Source organism: Tiliqua scincoides, chromosome 11, assembly GCF_035046505.1.
Source record: "Tiliqua scincoides isolate rTilSci1 chromosome 11, rTilSci1.hap2, whole genome shotgun sequence".
NCBI lineage: Eukaryota > Metazoa > Chordata > Lepidosauria > Squamata > Scincidae > Tiliqua > Tiliqua scincoides.
In genome coordinates, this window is record NC_089831.1 from 5,872,047 (window position 1) to 5,893,958 (window position 21,912).

Here is a 21,912-nt window from a genome sequence, read left to right on the forward strand (position 1 = left end):
TGATCTAAAAGCTCAAAGGGGTGAAGCCCAAGAACCATGTGGTTTTCTGCATCAAAGGTGCCCAACTGTCCCAGCTTCTGACCTCTGCTCGTCGGTCTCCGGCTCCACCAGGATGTTCTCTTGCTCCTCCTTCACCCGCAGGGACACAAAGGAGTCCAGGTCAGGCTTGGGAACTGCAAGGAAGAGCGAGGAGCACAAACACACACGCGCATGGGGAAGAAGGTTCTGCTGTTTCACTGCATTGACCCGAAGAAGAGCCCTGTTGGCTCAGGCCAAAGGCCCCTCTTGTCCAGCTTGTTTGCTGGAGTCTCTTCTTCTAAAAAAAAAAAAAAAAAAAAATTGGAAGCCATTGGGGGCAGGGAACCAGGCTTTCATTCTTCAGGTCATATCAACCACTTTGTGGACTTTGGTTGGAAAGCAATATATAAATCCTCTTACCAATACAGGTGGGACCTTGGCATCCACTGATTTGACTCACCACTGCTACTGGGATCCACCTTTAAATGCCTTGTGACAAGGAGAAAAATCCCTTGTTTTTCCCATTTGCCAAAATTTCCCATTTCCCAGTTAACAAAATCCCATTTCCTACCTTTGTGCTGTGAAATAATTAGAATTTCATTCCACTAGATTCCATTATTCACCCCATCTAGTGGCTGAATGCCGTTTCTCAAACTGTGGGTTAGGACCCACCAGGCTTCCAAGTGGCTAGTTGCACGGGCTTCCAAGGACTGGCTTTCCTCTCTCCCCTGTTACTGTGTGCGGATGTTCAAACCAAGCCCAGGTGGAATCCACTGGCCTGGCCTTTGTCTTCGTTTTGGATATTCATTTTGTTCCCTCTTCTGTTCTCTTCAGTGCCCCAGACTTCTATTTCTACTCCATACTGTTAATTGCACGTTCCAGCAATGCAAAAACACACATGATCCAGGGCCATGTGTTCCAGACACACATGAAACTAGCAGGGGGGGAGCCTGGGAATTCTGAGAACTGAACTGGGTGATCTGCTGCTGGGACCTGGTCTTTTGGGTCTGAAGGTATAAGTTTCACTTCCCTGGGTTTGGATTGTACTAACACATTGTCAGGAATATGTGCAGTTCAGGCCTAGCAGCATTGCAAAGCCTGAACCAAAGTAACCCAGTAACCTAGAAGTGGCTTGCATCCTAGCTGCAAGGAATTTACAACTCAATGGAAGGGGATAACGTAGCACCTCAGTAGCCAGAGAGGCGCCCAGGAATCCCCATTGGGGAGGGGGAGAACGAAGAGGGCTAGCATCCAGCCCCACTTCAAGAAGATTCTGTCCCCAAGAGTTCTGATTGGTCAGTTCAAATAAGTACAGAATCACCCCATCCTGTTGGCATGAGAAGTGTAAGAACAGAGCCCAGGGGGGTGTGTTGGTCTTTTTTTCCTTTGTCTTTTGCCTTGTCTCTTGGTGGTAAAGGTGGTGGGTGCACATCCTGCCCCACCAGGACCATGTGGCCTCATAGGTAACTGGGCTAAAGGTCTACAAAAGAAGCTGACCCGGGCGAGAGTTAGAAAATAATAGAGATAGCCAGTTAGCTTTATTATTTCAATGCTGATATGTTTCCTAGAAGTTTTTATGCCTCTAGCATTTGCTGACTTTTGTAACTTTTGTAACCCTATGTACTTAATAAAGTAAAAATCCTTTTACTATGTGGTTTCATTGTCTGTTGGGGACAAAGGTTCAGAATCCTGGCTAGCCGTTCAGCAAGCTACCAAAAATCCTCATTGTGGACTAGTAACTTGAGGACTGAGACTTTAAGTAAAGAAAGTGCTCAGTGCCTACAAGGGATATAGTTAAGCCTAGAGGGTCTCGGTGTCCCTGGACTGAGGCACTGGCACATACAGGGTGGTGGCAGTTCTACCGAACAGGGGTTCTTGAAGCTCTAGGATTCAGGAATCAAGAACTCTGAGCACCCAAAACCCTGGGAGTGTAAGACGAAGTATACGACACACATGTTCTCATTCATACAGGGAGCATGTGGGGCAACGTTCTGTATGGTGTCTTGATTGTTTTTTATTAGGCTAATAAAGTTTTTAAAAAAATAATAATACATTTTGGTGCTTCTGGAGAAGACCTGGGCTGCATTTCCACTACAGCTTTAACCCACGGTCAGTGCACTTCTCTCCCTCCAATGCATTCTGGGTGGGGGGGCTGTCGTTTGTTGAGGAATCTGGGACAGTGGCAGACCACCCAGCTCCGTGCCTTGGGGCAAAGACCCATTATGGCGCCCCCTGCAGGATGCTGCTGCCCCCCAAGCATAAATCAGCTTTCATTTCCATCCACCCAGCCAGAATTGTGCAAATTCCAAACCAGTCTTTGTGGGTACAAAAACCTGGGAGCCTCCGAACTGACTTGAAGTCAATCGGACCCACACCCGCTCCCGGCAGCCCAGCCAGAGACAATCTCACTGCAGATCTCCTCACCCAACGGCCTCTGTTCAGGGCTTATTTTTTACATGAAGCGCTCTCTGCTCAGGCCCCAGGTGACATCCTGCTAATTACCTGGACAGGTCAGCCTTCCCCACATTAGACCATGGCTGCAAAACTAACCATGCTTTCCTGAGAGTAAACCCCATTGAACAAAATCGGTCTTACTTCTGAGCAGACCTGGTAAGGATTGTGCCCCATCTCTCTGACTCCCCCTTCCTGCTTCTCGGGTAAGATGAATTCTGAAATGTTACATGTTCAAGGGGGGATATGTCCTTGCAGAGGTGGATCTGGAAGGGAGCAAGTGGGGCAAATTCCCCAGGTGTGAGGCCAGGCTAGCTGGAGAGGGGTGCTGATGCAATGCACACGCGCACACACCCCCCCCCCGCGTGGATCCCTGTTTAAAACAAAAAAAATTGTTTGTGTTGGCGAAGCGCTCGTCTTTGCAGCTTTTTTTTACAAGCCGCAGCATGTTTGGGGCTTAGGGAGGCCAATTTGCTTTTCCCCGCCCCCTGAGCCACGGAGCTTCCATCCTGCAGCCTCGCTGGCCCTCCTCAGCCTTTTTTGCAGCTTTCTTCCAAGCCACAGTGTGTTGAGGGTTGCCTTTCCTGCTCCTCCTTCACCTGGATGGTCCAGTGTTTGCTTTTTTGTCAGTGCTCAGGTGCTCCTCTGTTCATCAGCCAATGACATGCATTCAACTGTGCTTTCCCCTGCCCCCTGAGCCCCCTGACCTCCTGTCCTACTGTTCCCATCCTGCTAGCATCCTTTTTTACTTCCTGGCACCAGAGCATTGCTGGAGTTCAACAGAAAGCATCGCCCATCCGTAAGCAAGAGGAAAGAAACCTGTATTTCCTTGCTTGGGAAGCGGGTAGAGGCAAGATGGAGCAGTGCTTTCCATGCTGGTGTCTCTGGACACTCAGTGCTTTTCCATGCTGGAGTCATCTAGCAGGACTCTTCCTCTGTCTTATGTCTACTGCTGGACTAGATGGGCCTTGGCCTGATCCTGCTGGACTCGTCCCTCTGCTCTTCAGTGAACCATCCACACAGATCCGTGTTGCTCTCAGTCTAGGTGCTTTCCAATGCTGGTGTCTGTGGACCAATCCAGCAGGGCTTTACCAATGCTCGGATGTGAACTGTTCATGCCTATTATTGGGTGGTCTCAGTGCTTTCCAAGCTGGTGTCTCTGCACCGATCCAGCAGGGCTCTTCCTATGTCTACTGCTGCAAATCTAGCCTTTTGTGCTGTTGTGCTGCTTTTCAGGGCTGTGCTGTGTCCCTTTGGCAGCTCTATGTGGGAAACCTCTGCAGCTGCAAAACACAGGACCATGTTGAGGTTTTCCCCAATATTAACATGAACAGCACATGCATGCTGGAGAATAATGCAACTACTCAGAAGAATCCTCATTATGTACGCATCCTGCAGACATCTATTTGTGATACTCAACAGAAGGGACCATCAAGTTCCATATTCTTCATTTTATTCATTGAAAATCAACATCATACATACTGTGTTTTTTTAAAAATAAAATCACATCGTTTTAAATCACAGTAACACAAAGAAAACATTTAATTAATCAATCAATTAATTAATTAAATGGAGGACTCCAAAATTTTCCGCTCTCCGAGTTACACTGCCCCAGCCGACAAAAGGGTCCCCTATATAACCAATAAAAATAACCCATAACCCATGTAAATGAGAGAGACCATCTGATGGCGCAGAGCAGAAATGGCCAGTGGAACGGAGAGGTCGGCACCTGCAGCCAGCTTCCAGTGGCCATCTTGAAAAACCCCAAACTACAGCAGCAGAGACACCAAGTGGGAGGAAAGTCACCCAGGAAGTGGGAAGAAAGGAGGACAGTGCTGGACTTGATGCCTGTGGTGTCTCCTCCCAAAGGGGCCGGCGAGGACTTGGGTCTGTTCAGGACGCATCCAAGGTAGAAGGTCAACGAGAAGAGAACGGAGGCCAGGTGGCTCAGAGAGGGCCAGGAGTTGGTCCTGTTCAGGATGCAACAGAGGTAGAAGTTCAAGGAGAGGAGGATGGAGGAGAGGTGGCTCAGAGTTGGGGCAGGAAGGAAAATGAGGAGGGCGAGGACTTGGACCTATTCAGAATGCATCAGAGGAAGAGGAGGATGGAGGGCAGGTGGCTCCGAACTGCGGTGCGAAGAGAAATGAGTGAGGTGAGGAAGATATGGAGTTCCTAAGAGAGCCAGGGACCATCTTGCATCTGGCTGGGGAGGGGGGCAGGGGAATGCTACATTTGATCAAGAGGGCAACGAAGTCTAAACTTCTGTTTCCTTTCACAGCATTTCAGGCCAAGAAAATTCCTGAGCCCCCTGGGCCTAAGCAAGTGTGGCAGCTGGGTGAGCAAACCAGACTTCTGTTCCTCCAACTCGCTTGGGCACTACTGCTGATGTGATGGAGATGTATGCGTGGGCTTCTCTGTCAGCAGCTCACCAGAGACTGGCTCCTCCAGGTAAGGCACAGGGTGAAGGTCCCTGTGTATCAGAGGGCCCAGTGGGCATGACCAACACATCACATCAATACCAGTTTCTCAGGCAACACCCATGCTCCACTGGAACTTTCGATGTCAGCGAGAGTAGCCTCCTGGCGAGTCTTGAGGACTGAGAGAGTGCCAGGGGCCAGTCTGCACCTGGGAAGGGCGGGATGCTATGTTTGATCAAGAGGGCAAAGAAGGCTAAACATCTGTTTCCTCTGCCAGTGTTCCAGACCCCAAAAACCGAAAGCCAGGTGGGTCATCAGAGTGCAGCTGGTCTGGTGGGGGAACCTAGGGTTCTTTTCTCCACCTCGGTGGGCACCACCATTGAGTCTGGTATGCTACAGGGTAAGGGGGCATCATTTTGCATTCCATTTCAGGCACTGGGTGGTCTTCAGCATGCCCCCTGCATGCTCTGCTATTCACCATCCATTTGCCTGTCCTCACAGAGGCACAAAATCATTACTTTGGGATGCATGGCCTCAAGTTAGGTGTGGGGGAACAGTGTGCATGACCACGTGCGCTATGGGCGATTGCACAACTGTGAGCAATGGACGAGCGAGTTTGGAACAGGATAGTCATCATGTGGGGTGTCCTCTACTCGAAGATTCTCTTTCCAGCATCCAAGAGCTCTCAAAGGGGCGGGCTGCAAACCCTTTCCCGGACAGGAGAAGACGACAGTGCCGCTGGGGGAGGCAGTGTTCTCCTCACAGCTAAAAGAAAGTCCTGGTTTCCCAAGAACCAGTGACCGAGGCCCCTGGCTGAATATCCAGCTTTCAGGGTATGGGAGAGGGTGGCAAAGAGGTAGTCTGTGCCAGACACTGCCCTCAAGCAAGAATGCTGGGTCTCGTTGTCCCAGGAGTCCTCTCTCCTGTTCCATACCCTCAAATTTTCCATGGCAGGAGGTGTGGTCTGGAGGTTGAGCTGTTGCCCTGCCTGAAGGAGCTAAGTGGGAGTAACTCTTGTCACAGCTTGGATGGGGGACTGAATCTGCAGAGTGGCCCTTGTTAGAGAACAGGGCCATGGGGAGTCCCTGTGATAAGCTGCCAGGAGACGGTGGAGGAGTGTGGAGGTCCTCAGCTGCCAAGACTGAATAACAGCCTGGTTGATTTGCCACTGCTCCCGCAGGAAGCTTGGAAGGCATGTGAGCCCTGCAGCAAAAAGAAGGATAACCCCACCCTGAAGGGAAACATCTGGAAATGAAGGGATGTAGTATAGCAGTGTAGAGGCACTGGGCTCCAGAGCTTTAGGCAAGACTTGGCAATAACTGGCGGGCACGCCCGCCCCTTCCGAGACAAACCTTGGTATGGGCTTTGTGAGCGTGAGGCCCAGTGCAGGAAAACAGGGATGAGCTATGGCTTTTTAGCTAAGAGTTAGTGCTCAGAAGTGAGGAATGTGTTGTTGCTTGAGAAAGAGTGTTTTATCAGTGGCCGAAAGTAACCCAAGTTTTGTTCTGTATTGTTTTCTGGGAGGGTGTGAATAAAAGGCCAGAGAGCTGCTAGTATAAGAAGTTTGCTCCCTGCACTCAACCTGACACCCTGGCCTCCGTGTCTTCATGGTGTCAACTGGTCATTGCTTCAGAAGGGATCTCGGAGGTTCTCTTGCCAGCCAGGGGGAGGAAGGAGGAATTTGTGACTCTGCCTCTGGAAAGGGGTGGTCAAATTCATACTCGATCAATACAGCAAAAGTGGCTCAACTCCTGTTTGCTCTTGCAGACTTCCTGGGAGCAGAGCAAATGCGGCCCCCTGTGCAAAAGACTCTGGGGCTAACCAGGTGGAAGAATGTGGAAATCGTCACTCCACCTTGGCTGGGCACCACCAGTGAGTATGCTGATGCCTGATGTGATGGAAATGGGTGGGAAAAGCTGAAGACAGACAGGAAGACTCTTCTCTCCAGCATCTCCATAGAACAGGAAAGGAACACTTTCCCATACGCAGAGGTGCCCTGATCCGCAATCCTCTCCTCATATCTAAAGGAGAGACCTGGTTTCCCAAGAGCCAGGGTTCAGGGAGCCTTCAGGGGAGGTTGACTGAGGGATGCTCAGTGCCAGGGAAGGACCTCAAGCAATACTGCCGGGTCCCTTTGACCAGGGTCTGCCCAAGGGCTGTGTTCGAGGGCATCTGGTTCCACTCTACCAGATGGTTTTTTGGGCTGTACAACTCTTTGTCCAGTTCCATTGCTAGGCTCTTGGGTCATTCAAGAGTTTGCCCTCCAAACAAAGTTCCCATGAGGTTCTGCGTTCTCCACCTTCAGATTCCTCCTCGCCAGGTGTAAAGGTGTTGCAACGTCAATACGCAGTTTCTGCTTTTGCGTTACAGGTTCCTTGGCTGCCTCCTGGATCTCCATCCTCTTGCGGACGAAGTTCAGATCCGGCTTCCGTCCAAAACCAGCAAATCCATGAGGGCCTGAGATGCTGCGACTAGCTCACGAATTCTCTGTGGTGGGACCTTGTCTGCCATCTTTTCTGTCCTCGTCACTGGGTCAGCGAGGGAGGCGGCTTGGTCTGTGGAGCAAGCAGAGTCAGATTCAGAGATCAGGAACCCCCTTCGTTCCCCCCGCCACTCACTCTTTTGCAAAGGCAAGCCTTCCAGAGACAGGAGAGACGGCTCCCCCTCTGCCCGGGTCTTCTCCTTCTCCAGGACAGGTGGAAAGATTTCTCCGTCTTCAAGAGAAAACAAAGTTATTTCCAGGACATGGATTTCACCTAGTTGTTAAAATCATCTCTCTTGATTTAGTCTGTTGTTTCATTCAATATTACTGACAACTTCAGACTTGCTCTCCAGCAACTCTGGGGAAAACTTCTCGTCCACCCAGTCCTGCAAGTCCAAAGCAGAAAAGAGACATCAAGGTGACCCAGACTCTGTGGCTCTCTCCCTGCCTTTCTCATCCTCTGATCACCCTCTCTAACACACAATGAGAACCCTACGAGGGTTCCATGAGGGCCTGAGGCTCTGCGACCAGCTCACAGATTCTCTGTGGTGGGACCTTGCCTGCCGTCTTTTCAGTCCTCGTCACTGGGTCAGCGACGGAGGCGGCTGGGTCTGTGGAGCAAGCAGGCGCTTCCGGGAGGGGTCCATTCTAGACAGTGGCATTCCAGGTCTCAGTGGAGAAGCTGTTCCATATGGAGGACCCGAGGGGGGCCCACTTGCAACCCTGCCACAGGCATCCGGGCACCAGACAGCATCCCAGGGTGTTGGAACTGAGCTCCAATCCCCACAGGTCAGTATGGGGTGCCCCGGCCAGGCTGGGTCCTCGCAGGAACTCACCTCCTCCCAGCCCCAGTCGGAGCAGCCTGTGAAGAAACAGAGACAGAGCTCCTGTTAGAAGGACTTTGTACAGGGGGTGAGGGAACAAGACCCCTTCAAGATTCAGCTGTTTTCGCTCAGCAACCCATAAGTCCCTGCACTTCTCCCGGCACCCAGGGCAGGGCAGGGCAGGGCCGGACCCAGGAGACAGGCGCACTCAACTTGACACCCCCCCAGAGCCCACCATCCAGGATGGAGCCCCTCAGAGAGGTGACACCCCCTCCATGCCCTCAGACTTTCCATGATCCTTCCTCTCTTCTTCAGCTCCACTTTCCCTTCATCCACCCACAGCCTCCTTAAGCAGCTGCCCTATGGCACCACCATGGAACCAGAGGCAGGCTCCCTGGATCCCTCCCGATATTCCGCCTCAGTGCACTCTCTCTCTCTCTCTCTCTCTCTCTCTCTGTGTGTGCGTGTGCGTGCGTGTGTGTGGGGGGGGGCCTTTTTCTTTCTCACCTGGGGTGCTCGCCTCCTGTTCTCCAGCGCCAGCCACTTGGCCTCCGCCCTCCTCACACAGAACTTGGACCTCCTATTCTTTTCAAATAGGAGGCCCAAATCCTCTGCCTGGGGGACCTGCGTGAGATAGTAGAGAAACTGGTCAGGAGAGAGACAGAGGCAGTGCCCTCCAACAGAGAAGTGCCCCCCCCCCCACAGAGGCCTTGGCCAGACTCGGCAGTAGTGCTTGAATACTCACTGGAGGTGCCCAGCCAAGGTGGAGTTTCCACTTCCAGGTCCCTCCACCTGACCGGCCGCAGAGTTGTTTACACAGCAGGCTGCATCTGCTCTCCGGCTCGGAAGTCTGCAAGGGGAAACAGAAGCCATTTTTGCCATCTTTACTGAGTGTCATATTTACCCTCCCCCTTCAGAAGAAGAGCCCTGCTGGATCAGGCCCAGGGCCCATCTAGTCCAGCTTTCTGAGTCTCCCAGAGTCCCACCAGATGCCTCCAGGAGCACACAAGACCACAAGAGACCTGCATCTTGGTGCCACTCCCCTGCATGTGGTATTCTGTTGACCCTCACACCCCCCACAAAGACACCACAGTGACTAACTTTAAAAACAGGAATCTTACAGAACATCCCTCTCCCCCCCATTCTGGGACAGGCGAAAGAACTGAAAGAAAAGAAATTATCCACGGATAATTCAGAGGACGGAAAAAATTCCTACTCGGCCCTCATGATGAGCAACCGGCCAATCTCAGCCTGTACGTGCCCATCATGGCTTATAACCTGTGATGGAGTTTTGCTCAACAAATCGGCCCAATCCCCTTTTCAAGGTATCTAGGCCAGACGGCATCACCACATCCTGTGGCAAGGAGTTCCACAGACTAATTACACGCTGGTTAAAGAAATATTTTCTTTTGTTGGTCCTAACTCTCCAAACACTCAATTTTCAGGAACGTCCCCTGGTTCTGGTGTTCTGTGAGAGGGAAAACAGCATCTCTATCCACTCTATCCATCCCCTGCATAATTTGGAATGTCTCAATCATGTCCCCCCCGCCCTGGGCACCTCTTTTCTAGTCTGAAGAGCCTCAAACTCCACAGCCTTTGCTCATATGGGAGGTGCCCCTAACCAGAGACTTGTTAGGATTGCGCCCTCATTTCTCTGCAAGTCCTCTTTTATCTGTCCCTTTCCTCTCTCGCCATCTAGGGGGCCAACGGCCTCTCTGGCAGATTTCCTTCTAAGATGCTTGAAGAGGTTTTGTTCCTCCCCTTCATGTTGCTGGCCGGGTGTTCCTCAGAGTCTTTCTTGGCCTCCTGTTTCAGCTTCCTACATTTGTTTTGTCCCAGTTTCTGTTCCTGTTGATTCTCCTCCTCTGGGCAAGACTTCCCCTGATGGAAGGAAGCTTCCTTGCCTTTTACAGACTCTCATTAGCTGTGCCGGCACCCTCTTGGACTCAGTCGAGCCCTTCTTTCTATGCGGTACACACGTCTGCTGGGCCTCTACCACCGCTATTCTCAACAGCCTCCCTGCACTCTGGAGGGACTGGACTCTTTGGACCTTCCCTTTCCACTTCTTTCCAACAGCCTCCGCATCTGGGGCAAATCTGAGCCCTCCTACCAACACCACTGTCTCAGCCACGCATTAACACCCCTGAGCTCCGCCTGCCTAACTGGCCCTGCACGTGGAACAGGTCGCACTTGCAAGAATGCTACCTTTGGGGTCCTGGCTTGGAGCTGACACTGGGCTTGCTCCAGCGCTCCGCCAGCGCTGAGGACTCACAAATGTGCTTTACAGCACATTTCCTACTGTGCGTGGTGGAATTGGCACTCAGTCACTTACCTGGGCACTTGGTCCCAATGAGGCACTTGGTCCCAGGAGGCACCCAATGCTCGTCTTTACAGCACCTCCACAGAACCCAAAGGAAGGCTCTCTGGCTCCCTACCGATTCTCTACTGAAATTCCATTTCGTTGCACTCTCTCCTTCCGTATGTCTGTGCAGGAGTGTTTTTCTTCCTCACCTGGGGTGTTTCCCTCCTTCGCTCGAGCAGCAGCCACCGCGCCTTGATGCTCCGAAGTTTGCACTTGGACCTCCGTTCCTTTAAGAAAAGGAGGCCCAGCTCATCACCCTGGGGGACCTGCAGGTGACAGAAGAGAATCTGGTCAGGGAACAGACAGAGGCAGCGCCCTCCAGCAGGGAATTGCCGCCCAAAAGACTCCTTAGCCAGACCTGGTCAAAGAGACACAGCAATATTGCTTGAGGTCTTCCCCGGGCTCTGAGCACCCCTTGGGCAGCCTCCCCCAAACCCTGAGCCCTGGCTCTTGGGAAACCAGGTCTCTCCTTTAGATGTGGGGAGAAGATTGCTCCCCAGGGGTGTGGACACTTCTGTGTGTAGGAAAGTGTTCAGTACCCATCCTATGGAGATGCTGGAGAGGAGAATCTCCCTTGAGGTTCCCGGCATGTCCAGCATTTCCAGAACATCAAGCATAAGCATACTTACTGGTGGTGCCCAGCCGAGGTGGAGTTTTGCTCTCCACGTTCGGCCACCCGACCGGCTGCACAGTCTTGGTCCCGGGTGGCCCCTTTGCTGCCTGGAAGACTGTAAGAGGAAAGAGAAGCTGAGCCGTTTTTGCCAAATTTCTGAGTGTAATTTTTACACACTCCTTCCCAGAGGCAGACCCACCTCCCTGGCTGTGTCCAAGTCCAGCAGTCCCTCCGTTATCAGGCACTCCGGGACCCTGGCCCTCAGGTCACAGCACTAGGTAGGGAGTCACTGTCAAACCTTCCCAGCTCCTGCTCTGGGAACTATACCTATGGGTGGTGACAAAGGCTGCAATCCTGACCTCACTGTCCTGGAAGTAAGTCCCATTGAACACTAGAGGACTTACTTCTGAGCAGACCTGTTTAGGATTGCGCCCAAATGAGGCCGACCGCTCCCCACCTTTCTGCTGGGGGCACCTCAGCTGCTCCTTCATCCAGGCTTTGAAAAGAAAGAGGAGAGGAGGATAGCTGCCTAGGGCAGGGCTCTGCAGACTTTTCAGAAAGAGGCCACACCGTGTATTTTAATCATTTTCTTGGGCCACCAAAAACCCGCATTCTATGGGGAGGAGAGGAGGGATGTAAAGCACACATTGCAGAACCTGGATGGTGAGGATTTGTTGACGTGAGGAAAAGGACACTCTTTCCTCATTACCATCGTTTTAAAGCACTGTTGGAAAGTCAACCTGCGGAAACCTGATTTGAGGCAGGCAGAACTGCACATGTCAACTTTCTGATCATGTGGCTGGGAATAAAATGGCTGTGGGCCCAATCAAACTTGGTGGCAGGCCAGCTGTAGCCTGCCACAGCTGTAGGCCCTAGTTTGGAGACCCTTGGCTAGGGTCAAGGGTGTCGCTTCATCTCCACCCTCCTCTTGGCTTGCTCTTCCATTCCATCCCCTGTTCAGAGCTCAGTGCAATGCCATGTGCAGGACCCTAAGGGGCAGCAGGCAGGGGGCCCAGATGCTGCCTCTCTCTGAACTTCACTCTTCTCCACTCGGATCTGTGGAGGCGCTTCCCACGTGGCCACCTTCCTCTTTCTCTCCCGTCCTGGTTTGCACTGTCAGGCACCTTCCCCAGGAGCACTGCCCGGCCAGCATGGAGTCCGCCAAGCCAGGAGGTTTCACACAGCAGTGCCCAAGGGAAGAGCTCTGGGATGCCCTGCTCCCAATTCTGGGACAGGCATTCTTCATTGGGGATATGCATACTACTTGGTGATCTGTGGTGACCAAATGATGGGACTATAGGACTCCATCTCTGACCGAACTGTCAAAAATGGTTGTTAGCTTAGATCAGGGTCTCCAAACTTTTCAGTACGCGGGCCACATTGTATATTTTACACATTTTCATGAGTAAAAAAAAATCAGTTTTATAAATGAATGAATTAAAATGTAATGAATGAAGAAGTTTTACTTGGATCTTTTTTTAATGGGCATGATGTGATTTAGAACCAAAGAGGAATGTGGTAATGACAAAGAAAAAAACACCTGCTTAAACCGAGAAATAAATCATGAGTACAAATGTACGTTAGCAATTAGTACATTAGCAAATGCTCTGAGAAAAAGTTAAGTTTGTCGCATGGTGGAGCAAATCTTGCGGAGGGCCAAATTTGGCCCCCAGCCGTAGTTTGGAGACCCCTGGGATAGATGATTAACCTTCAGCATTATCAATACGGATTGAGGCGTTCTGTTCCCTACGGAACCTAAAACCAAGCTAAACTACTGAGATGTTTTTAAGTCATACAGGCACCAAATAGGACTGGTGGTGATGATGGTTTTGACAGTCTGGTGAAGGGGATATTATTGGGCACTGTATTGGGGGGGGGGTCTGTAAATCATAAGAAGGTTGAGGACCCCGGTCTAGGTCCTGTGCTACTACCAACTGAGCTGTGTATTTTGCAAACTGTACTCAAGGTTTTTCTTTGAAAACTTCTTACTTCCTGGGTTCACATTTTAGTTTAAGGGGCAAAGGAATAGAGATGGATGAGGAGGAATCGGAAGAGCCCTGTGACTCTGCTTCAGGTTGTTTTGGACATCTTCCAGAGACAGGAGGGTGATGTTCACCACCCTGACCCTTCAAGCATGGTAAACAGAGGGCCTTTTTACAACCACCACATAGAGCAGTGGTGCTCAAACATTTGAACACTGGGACCCACTTTTTAAAATGACACTCCGTTGGAAACCACCTAGCTTGATGCAACTTTCAAAAAGGGTGATCTAGAATGAAAATATTTTTATTTATTTACAAATCCTATTTATTTATCTACGTATAAAAACCTTGATCCATATCTCGTGATGAGGCAGCCCTAATGAACAGCCTCAAGGCTTGAGGGGCTTCCTTCTGTGACCCAGCCTTCTCATGCCCTGACGACCTGTCCTGGACAGACTTGGAACAAAAAACACACCAGAAAAAAAGACGCTCCAACATTGATCTTCCTACATTTCCAACAAACTTGAAACTGAGCAGCAGCCCAGCTCTTTGCAGGGCAGTTAGCAGCTATCTGGTTACTGAATAGCCTCAGGGCTTGAGGCAATGAAGAAACTTTCAGTCGCCCCTGTGTTCACTGGAGGCTCTGAGGAACCCACCAGAAATTGGATCACGACTCTCCAAGTGGGTCCTGACCCGCAGTGTAAGAAACACTGAATAGAGTACTTGGTCTGGTAACACACTTCCTTCTAAAACACTCAGTGCACTCTGAGTAAGTGATTGAATGTGTATCTGTGTGTGTCTGTTTGTGTCTGTCGGGGGGGGGGTGTTTCTCCTTACTCACCTTTGGTGCTTGCCTCCTTGCTTCAAAGGAGAGCAACCGGGCCTCCGCTCTCTCTGCGGCGAACTTGCATCTCCTACTGTTTTGAAGTAGGAGGTCCAAGTCGTCAGCCTGGGGGACCTGCAGGTGATAGAAGAGAAACTGGTCAGGGAACAGACAGAAGTAGCGCCCTCCAACAGAGTAGTGCCCCTCCCCACAGAGCCCTGGGCCAGACCTGGTCAAAGAGACCCAGCAGAATTGCTTGAGGTTCTCCCCGGGCTCTGAGCACCCCTCGCCCAGCCTCCCCGGAACCCTGAAGGATCCCCGAGCCCTGGCTCTTGGGAAACCAGGTCTCTCCTTTAGATGTGGGGAGAAGATGGCTCCCCAGGGGCGTGGGCACTTCTGTGTGCAGGAAAGTGTTCACTACCCATCCTAGGGAGATGCTGGAGAGGAGAATCTCCCTTTCATGTCCAGCATTTCCAGAACATCAAGTAAAAGCATACTTACTGGTAGTGCCCAGCCGAGGTGGAGTTTTGCCCTCCACGTTCGGCCACCCGACCGGCCGCACAGTCTTGGTCCCGGGTGGCCCCTTTGCTGCCTGGAAGACTGCAAGAGGAAAGAGAAGCTGAGCCGTTTTTGCCAAATTTCCTGAGTGTAATTTTTACACACTCCTTCCCAGAGGCAGACCCACATCCCTGGCTGTGTCCAAGTCCAGCAGTCCCTCCGTTATCAGGCGCTCCAGCACCCTGGCCCTCAGGACACAGCACTAGGTAGGGAGTCACTGTCAAACCTTCCCAGCTCCTGCTCTGGGAACTATACCTATGGGTGGTGACAAAGGCTGCAATCCTGACCTCACTGCCCTGGAAGTAAGTCCCATTGAACACTAGAGGACATACTTCTGAGCAGACCTGCTTAGGATTGTGCCCAAAGAGAGGCAGGCCAAGGCCAACCGCTCCCCACCCTTTCCCCTGGGGGCACCTCTGCTGCTCCTGGACTTGAAAGGGAAGAGGGAAACGGAGTGAAGGAGAAGAGGACAGATGCCAAGGGCAGGGCTCTGCAACCTTTTCAGAACGAGGGCCACACGGTGTATTTCACTCATTTTCTTGAACCACAAGAAGTCTGCTTTCGATGGGACAAAGAGGAGCACTGCAAGGCACACAGTCTCAGCCCGAGCGTTGCAGAAGCCTGGATTGTGATGAAACGTTTACGTGAGGAAAAGGACACTCTTTCCTCACTGCAATCGTTTTACAGCATGGTTGAAAAAATCAACCTGCGGAAACCTGATTTGTTTCCTTGGCAGGGGTCAGACGAACCGTGAAAATTTACGATTGGCTGGTCTTAGAGCTTATGGCCCATCCGACTGGCAACGGGTCACCAGCCTGACACCGCTCTGGCCATATGGAAAGGAAGGCGGCAGACAGAACTGCACACGTCAACTTTCCGACCACGTGGTTGGGAAATAGTATTTTAAGTTGCTGCAGAGCGGATAAAATCCTGTGGCAGGCCAGATCTGGCCCCCGGGCCATAGTTTGGAGACCCCTGGGTTAGATGGTTCACCATTACCAATGCAGATTGAGGCATTCTGTTCCCTACCATCCATATGGAAAGGAAAACCCACTGAGTAAAAGCTACTGAGATGTTTTGAACTCATACTGGGACCTAGTAGGACTGGGGTGATGATGGTTTGACAGACTGGTGAAGGGGGTGTCATTGGGGACATTGTAGGTACTGTGTTGGGGAGGGGTCTGTGAATCATAAAGAGGGGAAGGACCCCAGTCCAGGACCTGTGCTACTCCCAGCCGAGCTGTGTACATTGCAAACTGTAGTCAAGGTTTTTCTTTGAGACCTTGTTATTGCCTGGGTTCCTAGTTTATTTTTAGGGGCAAAGGAGTAGTGGAGGAATTGGAAAAATATTCTTCTGCTCTGTGACTCTGCTTCAGCTTGTGTTGGGCGCTGTCCTGAGACAGGAGGACGATGTTCACTGCCCTGATCCTTGAAGAGTGGTAAACAGAGGGCCTTTGCACAATAAGCAAACAGAGCAGTGGTTCTCAAAGATTTTGGCACCAGGACCCCATTTTTAAAATGACACTCTATGACAGTGATGGCAAACCTTTTAGAGACCGAGTGGCCAAACCACAACCCAAAACCCACTTATTTATCGCAAAGTGCCAACACGGCAATTTAACCTGAATACTGAGGTTTTAGTTGAGAAAAAAACTTTTACCTACTATTACTTGTAACCCATAATGAACATTTCCTCTGGAAATTTGTCCAATCCCTTCTTAAAGGCATCTAGGCAAGTTGTCATCACTGCTTCCTGTGGCAAAGAGTTCCACAGACTAACTACATGCTGGGTAAAGAAATATTGGCAGGGAGGGAGTGACTGCAAGACCTTGGCACTGCTCATTTTCTCAAACAATAAAATTTTTTTTTTAAAAAAAAAACCACCCACAGAAGTGGGCTCTAAGGCTGCAATCCCAGCCACTCTTTCCTGGGAGTAAGCCTCATTGACTCTAATGGGGCTGACTTCTGAGTAGACACACACAGGAGCAGGCTCCAAGGCTGCAATCCCAGCCACTCTTTCCTGGGGGCAAGCCTCATTGACACTAATGGGGCTTGCTTCTGAGTAGAAAAGCACAGGAGCGGGCTCCAAGGCTCTAATCTCAGGCTCTCTTTCCTGGGAGTAAGCCTCATCCACTGTAATGCGGCTTACTTCTGAGTAGACATGCACAGAAGCAGGCTACAAGGCCAGCCACCCTTTCCTGGGAGTAAGCCTCATCCACTGTAATGGGGCTTACTTAGAACATAAGAACATAAGAACAGCCCCACTGGATCAGGCCATAGGCCCATCTAGTCCAGCTTCCTGTATCTCACAGCGGCCCACCAAATGCCCCAGGGAGCACACCAGATAACAAGAGACCTCATCCTGGTGCTCTCCCCTACATCTGGCATTCTGACTTAACCCATGCCTAAAATCAGGAGGTTGCGCATACACATCATGGCTTGTACCCCATAATGGATTTTTCCTCCAGAAACTCGTCCAATCCCCTTTTAAAGGCGTCTAGGCTAGACGCCAGCACCACATCCTGTGGCAAGGAGTTCCACAGACCGACCACGCGCTGAGTAAAGAAATATTTTCTTTTGTCTGTCCTAACCCGCCCAACACTCAATTTTAGTGGATGTCCCCTGGTTCTGGTATTATGTGAGAGTGTAAAGAGCATCTCCCTATCCACTCTGTCCATCCCCTGCATCATTTTGTATGTCTCAATCATGTCCCCCCTCAGGCGTCTCTTTTCTAGGCTGAAGAGGCCCAAACGCCGTAGCCTTTCCTCATAAGGAAGGTGCCCCAGCCCCGTAATCATCTTAGTCGCTCTCTTTTGCACCTTTTCCATTTCCACTATGTCTTTTTTGAGATGTGGCAACCAGAACTGGACACAATACTCCAGGTGTGGCCTTACCATCGATTTGTACAACGGCATTATAATACTAACCGTTTTGTTCTCAATACCCTTCCTAATGATCCCAAGCATAGAATTGGCCTTCTTCACTGCCGCCGCACATTGGGTCGACACTTTCATCGACCTGTCCACCACCACCCCAAGATCTCTCTCCTGATCTGTCACAGACAGCTCAGAACCCATCAGCCTATATCTAAAGTTTTGATTTTTTGCCCCAATGTGCATGACTTTACACTTACTGACATTGAAGCGCATCTGCCATTTTGCTGCCCATTCTGCCAGTCTGGAGAGATCCTTCTGGAGCTCCTCACAATCACTTCTGGTCTTTACCACTCGGAAAAGTTTGGTGTCGTCTGCAAACTTAGCCACTTCACTGCTCAACCCTGTCTCCAGGTCATTTATGAAGAGGTTGAAAAGCACCGGTCCCAGGACAGATCCTTGGGGCACACCGCTTTTCACCTCTCTCCATTGTGAAAATTGCCCATTGACACCCACTCTCTGCTTCCTGGCCTCCAACCAGTTCTCAAACCACGAGAGGACCTGTCCTCTAATTCCCTGACTGTGGAGTTTTTTCAGTAGCCTTTGGTGAGGGACCATGTTGAACGTCTTCTGAAAGTCCAGATATATAATGTCCACGGGTTCTCCCGCATCCACATGCCTGTTGACCTTTTCAAAGAATTCTATAAGGTTCGTGAGGCAAGACTTACCCTTACAGAAGCCATGCTGACTCTCCCTCAGCAAGGCCTGTTCGTCTATGTGTTTTGAGATCCTATCTTTGATGAGGCATTCCACCATCTTACCTGGTATGGATGTTAGGCTGACCGGCCTATAGTTTCCCGGGTCCCCCCTCTTTCCCTTTTTAAAAATAGGCGTGACATTTGCTATCCTCCAATCTTCTGGCACCGTGGCCGTTTTGAGGGACAAGTTGCATACCTTAGTCAAGAGATCTGCAACTTCATTCTTCAATTCCTTAATAACCCTTGGGTGTATGCCATCAGGGCCCGGTGACTTATTGATCTTTAATTTATCAATGAGGTCTGAAACATCTTCTCTTTTAACCTCTATCTGACTTAACTCCTCTACTTCTGCGTGTCTGAAGTAGACACGCAGGACTTGTCTCTGGCTGCGCTGCTCACCCCCAGCTGTGCCTGTGCTGTGGAGAAAAAGCCTCTCCTGGCGCTGAGTGGGGAGCTGCTCAGGGAAAGGCGGGCTGCAAAGGCTCACAATGGCTGAGGAGGAGGGCGGCTCAGGATTGGCTGGTGGTCAGCCAGTGAAGGGCCCTGAGCCATTCCAGCAGAAAAAGCCAGGAGCCTGCTGGATGCTGATTGGCTGAGCCTGCTGGAGAGTTGGGGAAGGGAAAAGCAGGGACCTTAAGCCTGCAGAGCGGGCAAAACTGAAAAGGGAAACAAACTTGGGACAAGGGAGCGAAGGGAGAGGAGGGCAGTGAGCTCAGGGCGGAGGGAAGCAGCCCGCCCTCCCTGCCCACACAAGGAGTCTCAGAGAGAGCCTCCATTTTCTTTAGAGCGACAGCAGCTTCAGTGCCCCTCTCCAGGCTGTCTGGCTCAGAGGCGTGCCCACAGAGACGGCTCGAAGTGCCCTCTCTGGCACGCGTGCCATAGGTTCGCCACCACTGCTCTATGAGAACCCACTCGATGAGACTTACCAAAGGGGTGGTCTAGAAAAAAGTCATAGCTTTATTTATTTGCTAGAACCTTGATCCATTTCTCCTAATGAAGCAGCCCTAATGAATAGTCTCAAGGCTTGAGGGGCTTCGTTCTCCTTCCCCCACCACCTGGCACTGATGGAAAACACACACCAGAAAAAAGACTTTCCAGCATTGAGCTTCCCAAATTGACTCAGGCCTGAAAACTGCAGGAGCTCAGCTCTTTGCAGGGCACACAGCAGCTATCTGGTTTTGGAACAGCCTCAGGGCTGGAGGCATGAGTTATCTTTCGCTCACCCATGTTTTCTTTGTAGGATCTGAGGGACCCAGCAGAATAGGGTCACACCCACCAAGGGGGTCCCAACCCACAGTTTGAGAAACACTGAATAGAATACTTAGGCAGGGAACACATTTCAATCCAAGACATAAGAACAAGAAAGCCCAAACAAGCAATAGTGTCCACTCCAGTTCCTCTGGCACTTTCCCAGCCCAATCTGGCATCCAGGACCATCAATCTCCAAACCAACTCTCTGCCTTAGCCATCCATCCCAGACATGGCTTGAGGCCCAAAAGGGAGTGACAAGGGCCAGGGCAGGGCAAAGACTGCGGGGCAGAGGTTTGGCACATCACATGAGCAAAACCACCGGAGCAGGTCTGGCGAGGGCCAGTATAAAGTGGTGTGGCACATACACGATTCTGTACTTCAAAAGTGCCATGTGGCCTGCTGGGGATTTGCCACTCCTGATATACCGTAACAGACGGAGGTTGCAGTCATGAAATTGTAAGGCGCTTGCTTCTTGGGAGGAAAGCTATGGGAAGCCTAGACAACTTAGTGCAAAGCCGAGGCATCACCTTGCCGACAAAGCTCGGTATAGTCAAAGCTATGGTTTTCCCAGTAGTAATGTATGGCTGTGAGAGCTGGACCATGAGGGCTGAGCGCTGAAGAACAGACGCTTTCAAATGATGGTGTTGGAGAAGACTTTTGAGAGTCCCCTGGACTGCAAGGAGACCAAATCAGTTCATCCTACAGGAAATCAACCCTGACTCTTCACTGGAAGGACAGGGCTGAAGCTGAAGCTTCAACGCTTTGGCCATCTCATGAGAAGGGAGGACTCCTTAGAAAAGATCCTGATGCTGGGAGAAATTGAAGGCAAAGGGAGAAGGGGACGGCAGAGGATGAGACGGTTAGATAGTGTCACGGAGTCAATGAACAGGAAAGGACAAATTCTGGCAGTTAGTCTGGCTGTGGTCCATGGGCTTACGAAGAGTCGCACACGACTTAACGACTGAACAACAAGTTCCAATTTGAAAAGAAAATTAACTCTTTTTCCCCTGCCCCCAACCTAGTATCAGAGAGATGATGTGGCCCTCCTGCTAAATATTTGCCCCCCCTGCGAAAGGCCATTCCACGTCATCGGACTCACCTCCATGATCCCCGATGACCGTTTCTTGGCCCTCCAGTATTCGGAAATGACTGCTAGTACTGGACAGGACCGGACCAACTGCCAGGACTGATGGCACTGGAGTGAGCTCACTGCCCAGTGATCTCCTGTAGCATCGTTTGAAGTTCTTGGTCTCCATGGATGTCGGAATCCTCACATTGTGACACGGGTCTGTGTCAGAGCTGGGGGGGGAGTCTGAACTCTGGCATCAGAGGCTGTGTTTGGGGCTGCTTGAATTGAAGCGGAAATGCCCCTTTGGACAGGGAGGGGAAAGCCTGCTGTAGACTGCAGATGAGCTGGGCCAGGGTCAGCACCACCTCCTCCTCCTCCTCCTCCTCTTTGTGGCCGCCTCTGAGGAATCCCAGCCCCGCTCAGGCCCCTCTGCTGCGGCCATCGCTTCCCCGGAGCAGATCTTCCGCCACCACTTCCAAGTGCGCTCTGACATCACGCAGGGCGGGGAACCCCTCATGCAGTGGAGTAGTTAGGTCATTTGACACCCAGGGCCCATAAATTTTTGTCACCCCCCATATTAATTGATTGATTGATTAATTAAGCAAACAAACACATTATTATACCACTTTCCTCTAAGGAGCTCAGGGTGGTGTGCATGGTTCCACCCCTTATTTTGTCCTCACAACAACCCTGTGAGTTAGGTGAGACTGAGAGATAATAATAGTCATGACATGAAATGAATAATAATAGTGGCCAGAAAATAAATGCCGTGAATATCTTCCCACAAGCAATGGATGAAATTCTGCATCAAATAGTATTTAACATGATGGTATTATTGCTAATTTCCACAACTTTGGTCACTAGGATGTCACCCCCTCCCCAAGGATGTCTCATTGGTTTGTTTTGAGTTAAGGCAGTGGTTCTCAAACTTTTAGCATCAGGACCACTTTTAAGAATGACAATCTATCCGGGACCCACCAGAAGTGATGTCATGGCTGGAAGTGACATCGTCAAGCAAAATAAAATAAGTAATTATAAATAATTAAGGGTGCAATCCTGTGCATTGCACTCAGAAGTAAGTTCTATTGTGTTCAATGGGGCTTACTCTCAGGAAAGGGTGGATAGGATTTCAGTATATATTAAAGAAAAACAAATAATTAAATAAGGGGAAGCTAGCCCTGTTTCACCAAGTGAATTTTTCTGTAGCCTGCTTGCAATAACACCCCCACCACACACACAAAAAATCATTGATACTTTCAGCCCTCCCCAGTGCCCAGTTCCGTGTAAGTTCTCATATTTCAAGCATATCACTATCAGGACTCACCTAGCTTTGCAAGTCTAAAAACAAATAAAAATTTACCTTACAGCTCAAGCCTCTGCTTTATTCTTTTGGGAGGGGGGTGCTGCCATCTGGAGCATTGGTTTAGCTCC

At 50.7% G+C, this 21,912-nt stretch overlaps 1 pseudogene; it reads right to left on the reverse strand.

Moving 5' to 3' along the window:
• The window catches only part of LOC136662434 (SWI/SNF-related matrix-associated actin-dependent regulator of chromatin subfamily D member 2-like), a 33,815-nt pseudogene extending 13,147 nt beyond the window's left edge, over positions 1-20,668 (reverse strand).
• Between the last annotated feature and the right edge of the window lie 1,244 nt (positions 20,669-21,912).